Source organism: Pyrus communis, chromosome 8, assembly GCF_963583255.1.
Source record: "Pyrus communis chromosome 8, drPyrComm1.1, whole genome shotgun sequence".
NCBI lineage: Eukaryota > Viridiplantae > Streptophyta > Magnoliopsida > Rosales > Rosaceae > Pyrus > Pyrus communis.
The window spans coordinates 18,094,734-18,101,294 of NC_084810.1; positions in this window are offsets into that span (position 1 = coordinate 18,094,734).

A 6,561-nucleotide genomic window follows, 5' to 3' on the forward strand; every position below is an offset into this window, starting at 1 on the left:
GGATTGTATTTTTCCTTCATGGGATTCTGACTCAACATGGCAGCAGCCAAACAATTAGATTGCTATGCTCAATTGGACTGCACTACGTATCACATTGTGCATCCCAACATGCCACGCGAGTTTCCTAGGGACAAGTCAATAGCACACTCAATTTCAAAGGTCGGTGATAATATCAATAAGTAGTGAGGGGTATGGTGTATCTGTGTAACATATATAGGTTGATAGGATCTTGCAACTAACAATTATGAAAACACGTTTAAATTTTGAGAAGGCATACGAAACTAGAACTCAAAAAAGTTCTTACCCATCATGCTGCCATGTGAGAAGGCAACAAATTTCAACACCTCAAATTATAACATACAGGGAACGATAATGGGTTGGTGTTAAATTGCATATGTAACATATTTGTTCAAATGCCTTTATGAATCTTATTATCAATGGTTTATGGTAAGAAAACAATCAAACTAACCGCAAGGAAAATGCCAAAACCTGTAGAATTATGACTCTTTGGATTGATGTGTGGAAAATATTACAAGGTTATATTAATCCCTATTGAGGTAGGAATTCTACACTAATTGCAATTGGAAATTACATTTCTATAATACATGCTACAATTACTGAGAGGAATCAGAATTAATTAAGGCTAATCTAACACCCTTCCCTCCCCCGAAACTTGACAAGCCTGGTCGGACAAATTTGGAGCAAAATGAGTCCATGACGATGCTGATGAAGGGTTTTTGTGAGGAGGTTAGCCGGTTGATCGACAAATGGAATATAACAAAACACGATGAATACCAATAACAACTTTTTCATAGACAAAGTGATAATCAAGTTCTACATGACATGTGCGAGCATGATGAATGAGATTAGCTGCAAGATAGGTGGCACTCAGAGTATCACAGTGTAGTCAATCGAACCCTAAGTTCACTAAGAAGGAAGCAAACCCAAGTGATTTTAGCATAGGCATGAGAGTAAGGGAGCGATATTCAAACTCAGCACTTGAGCCTAGAATGATACATGGAGCAAATTATGCTAAATTGAAAAGCTTAAAAAAAAAATAAAAAAAATAAAAAAAAAGACCATGGACAAAAAATTGGTTGCTTAAAAATTGCTAACGACTAAGGAAGAAGAAAGAGTCAGTAAGTTCAGAAATATGGAAGGCAAAAAGAGGTTTTATTAGGGATAAAACAGGAAAAATATTTACGAGTTTTTAAAGCATTAAATACTTATTTTGGAGTGTCATTGAAGTCCACATGGCACTTAATGAGGAGGAAAAACAAATTAGAGAAGGTAAATGAAGAACGTAGCTAACATTCCTCACTGAACAATACAATCGAATGATGAGGGCATGTTCCAAATGAGCTGGGAACAAGGCATGTTCGATCACATTCACAAGCATACAATCAAATGATCAACTTGTATGGAATTACGTGCATAGTTTTGCCTTCTCCAATTTGTTTTTCTCTTTATTGAATACATTGGTGTGGCTTTGAAGCTTTCTCTGATGTTGACCAGCCAGGAAATTAAAAGAAAATAATGTGTCCTCTGTGGACAAATGAGAACTCCGTGGTCACTTTCGTCCGGATTGGAACAAATTGCTTGTCAAAAAGTTGACAACCGCTCGACATCCGTAATCACTAACATTTTATGTTATATTCATCTACAATGTGATAACTATTAGAAGGTAATTAAGTTAAAATTAATTAGGTATATAGGTCAACATTCACAAACATAGAATCCCCCGTCAACTACGGAAAAAGGTAAAATCATAAAACAATACTTGGTTACTCAAAGATGAGTAAGAACTCCTACTTAAAACTCTTAATGTTTTAATCATAGAGTTTTGTGTTTATGATCAGAACCGTTCATACTATAAATCACACTATAAAGATCATCTTTGCAAAAAAAAAAAAAACTAAGGTCATTTAGTCAATCTATTGTAGCAAGTACATAGACGGTTTGTAATGCTTTTACCAATTCCGTTCATTTGTTTTGAAACATTTCGATGATTAAACGACCTTAGTTTTAATTGATTTTTTGCAGAGGTGATCTTTATAGGGTGATTTATAATATGAACGGTTCTGATTATAAACATGAAGTTCTATAAATTGACAATGAACAATTTTGAGGAATTTTGAATAGAAGTTCCTACTCATTGAACAATTTTGAGAAATTTTGAATAGAAGTTCCTACTCATCTTTTGAAAACCAAGTATTGTTCAAAACCATATGCCAATTTGATAACTACTTAAGATTTAAATCTACTAGAAAGGTAATTAAAAGAAAGTTAAAGACATAAATAGTTAAAAGGTTAGTAAAGAAAACTCAGCCTTCATATTAGAGAGGAGGTGCAAAATAATGAAGTACCTATATATCAAGGGTTTGCATTGTTAGCACCATTAGGTGTGGTTTTCCATGCCAAAGAGTACATTTCCTTATAAAATACCTTTCTGCATGATTGGGACTTCACATGTAAACTTTAAAATAGATTCCAAAGTCTAATAAACGGGAAAAGAAAGAAACAACTTCTTCCAAATAGATTGTCCATACATTTTTGCTATTGTCATGGATCGGTGAGAGTTACTAGTCGATTCCAAATCAATTATCCGCGGACATTATGCATATATGGCAGCCAAAAACTACTCTTGGAGAGTGATGAAGAATTGGTACACGTAGGGAGCTTCAATCCACTCGTTTCTTCTTCCATGGTAAAATAAAAAGAAAGCTTTTTTTAGTTAAAATGATTTTTGAGATTGACATAACTCCGCACTTTGGTTCATAACATATGAAATCGATAGAAGTGGTCCATGGGTTGTTCATCATCTATCATTTTGGTCATTTCGTAAAAAAACTTTGTTAAATAAGGACTATAATGACAAAAATACCCCTAACTTAATAAACAATGAGCCTAAATGATTTTGACAAAAATTGAGGGTAATTTTGTCATTGTGTTTCTTATTTAACTAAATTTTTCACGGAATAACCAAAATGATTGACGGTGAACAAGCTTAAAAACCAATTCTAGCAATTTTAAATTTCAAGGATTATAGTTAGGAGTTAGACCAATCTCAGAGACCATTTGATATAAAAAGCTTAAAAAAATTGTCCCCTAGATCCCTCTTACTTTAATAGGCACAATTTGTAACACTACTCCTTCTTGACTAAGTGTATGTATAGTACAAACATTATTAACCCAAAGTGATATAACAATCCGAACTGTTCATCTTTCTGCATCCACTAAAAGATCATGTTTTCGAAAGAGAAAATCTAAAAAAAAAATCAAAATCAGGTGAGACGAATGGAGTGTAAACGTAAATGACAATCGACGGTTAAATCTAGGGTTTATGGATTATGGTGTGGAGTTTTGGGGTTGACCCATCTCGAACGTTGTAAAGCTTGTCATTACGAGCGTTTGTATATTTATGTTTTTTTTTATTGATCACACTTGTACTTTAATTACTATGAATTTTTATTAATTTTGCACTCAAACAAAAATACTATTCATGAGGGTTTAGAGGTTTTAAAAATCCAACGACGATTTAACTATCATTCAATTCTAGATGATGCAATCATGAGAGTTTTTATATTTTTTTCACATTTTTCAGACTTGTAAATTAATTATTATGAATTTTTGTTTTCATGAGGGTTCAGAGGGTTTTAAAAATTCAAATGACGATGTGTACCCATAGTCAAGGTGTAGCGGATGTGATCACGAACAATTGCATATTCTTTCACATTTTTCACACTTGTACATTAATTATTATGGATTTTCTAATGTGGTTTGGTATTTTATAGGAAAAATCAAATTACATTAACAAATTGATTTTCAAGTGTGAAAAATTTGAAACAAATATGCAAGTGCTCGTGATCGCATCCTCTATACTTTGACGATGGGTACATCGCCATTTAAATTTTTAAAACCCTCCAAACCATGAACAATATTTTTAAGAAGAGTTAAAAATGTTAATAATTCAAAGTAATGTATTCCCAACTATGAAAATGTGAAAATCATGCCAAAGCTCGTGGCCACATCCTCCATGCTTTGACGATAACTACATCTTCGTTCGGATTTTTAGGGTTTAGGGTATGTAGATACTGATTTAGTGACAATGTGGTATGTAGATACTAATTTAGTATGACATTTTTTATTTGATTATTTGTTGACGTAATTTTTTTTTTTTTTGTTTAACGGGTAACTAGTCGGGTTATATTATCTGTTAATTTTAACGGGGCAAACTTCATTCATTTTAATAGCTTTGACACGATACAAATCATTAAGGTGTCGGATATGTCACCAAAATAATACGAACACCACAAACACGACACGATCACTAAGTCTAACTATAACCACTTGGCACTTTCATTCTCTGATCCAAACAAAACATTTTTACATATAATATTATTTTGATCAAATTCTAAATAAAACATACAAGAAAATTTTTTGGTTAATTTTTAAAGCACGTTTAGCAAATTGTTTGTTTTTATTAATGACTCATTGAAATATGTACGGAAAATTCATTATTAACTACCATATTAGAGCATTTCCACCCTATCTAATTGCTACAGCCTAATAGTATTTTTCTTCACTTGGAAATGAGAGGTCTTAGGTTCAAATATCTTGGATGGCAAATTCAATAGCAAATTAGGTTGCTCATTATATGGCTCAGCTAAATTCTCTGTGCCTGAGTCCACTTGATGTCGGGCTGACATTGACCACGTTATATATTCTTTTGATGCCAGATTCCTCACCCTTTGACAACCCATCAATCGAGTTGTTGTTCCTTCCAACTGAAGACGACCCATTAGACGAACCAAGCTCTTGAAACTCAAATACGACGCCTAATATGTCCCCCTCCGATGGCTCATCAGATGAGTCATTGTTCCTTCCAAATAAAGACAATGAGCTGCTGCAAGAGTCCTCCGGCTCAAGATGACGATCCTGAGAAAACCTTTTATTCTTTGACAAGTCATAGATGGGGATGCAAGGCGTATTGTGGATGAATTGGTATTTATGTGTGGTTGGTGTGGTGTGGGAAAATACGAGTGAGGGAGAAAAGGAGGGGTAGAGAAGACGAGGGGATAGAAAGGGGGAGAGAGTAGGAGGTTTCTAGAGAGAGGATGATTTTTAGAATTTTTTTATAATTTTAATAATTTTTTTTAAAAATAATTTTTTGATTCTAATTGCCTACCCTGTTTAGTTTATGAGTTAAAGAAACGCTTAAACAATTACTATTTACCAAAGTAATAATTGTGTTTGTCCAATTGACGGGGCAATTATTGCCTAAGTGGGTGGAGGTGTACTTACTTTATTTGTAAACAAACTATTGTATTTATTACTGTTTTTACCATTAACAATAGTATAAAAAAATAAATAATGACAAGAATGATGGACTAATCAGGGCTATTGGTGGGGACAAAGATCCTTTCTGAATTTTCTTTTTGGGGATTCAAGAATCAATTAATTGTGTTCATTTATCGTACATAGTGCAATTGGTTTTCGTTAGGTACTATTTATATTTAATTTTAAATTAAAATTTTAAAATGATTTCTAACTACACGATGTATGATGAACAAACACGATTAATTGATCTTCCAGATCCCCACAAAGAGAATTCAGAAAGGATCCTATTCCTATTGGTGGTACACTTGTTGCAAGTATATATTATCCTAGAAAAGCACCTTGACAAAGTAGAGAAAAATAAAAAGGTCAATTGGGCTAAATGCAGTTGAAATCTTGAGTTTTAAACAATGGAAGTAACTTTCATCTTAGTTTGGTGCTTGTGAAAAAATGAGAGTTTGAACCTGTAAAATGATGGCTCGAAATACACAGTCGATAAAGCAACAAGATTCCATATATACTTTTGAATGGCGGTGCAAAGAAAGGGTTGCGAAGATTTTAATGAAACATGACTATCAATAATAAAGTATTGTAGGCGGCTTGTCTTTGATTGGAATATCCTATGCATTGAGCTTAAGCTTTTTGTTAAATAAAAATTTTAGAATCATGTACATTCACAATCAAACATGCATAAAGATGGTTTGAAATTGAAAGCTCTTTCAAAAGGTGCAAACTAGAGAAATTTTCTAGGGCGTGGGTATATATTTTCGATCTCGTTTATGTAAATAATATTATTTTGTTAAGAGATCTCATTTCTAGAGACGCGGTCCTAAATTAACATATGTAAAGCTTGTATTGATATATAAAGTGTTGAAAGAGATATTGGAATTATTTGGAAAGTACTTTTAAAATGACTAGAAACACTTTTGTTAAAATTGATTTGAGTTCCAAAAACACTAAGTTTTTTTTTTTAAAGAACCACCAGATATATGCTTATTATAGGAAGCATTTAAAATGATTTTTTAGAATTTACTTGAATTTTTACTAATGATTGGTTTTGAAAATAATTTCACCAAAAACGTTTTCAATAATTTTAAAAGTACTTCCAAACGAGCTTATATATTCCTTATCCGAAAAGACAAGTCTTCCGACAAGCATTGAATTTTCATTTGACAACAATGCCAATATGCAAAGCTTGAAAACACATCCATCTTTCAACCCTAA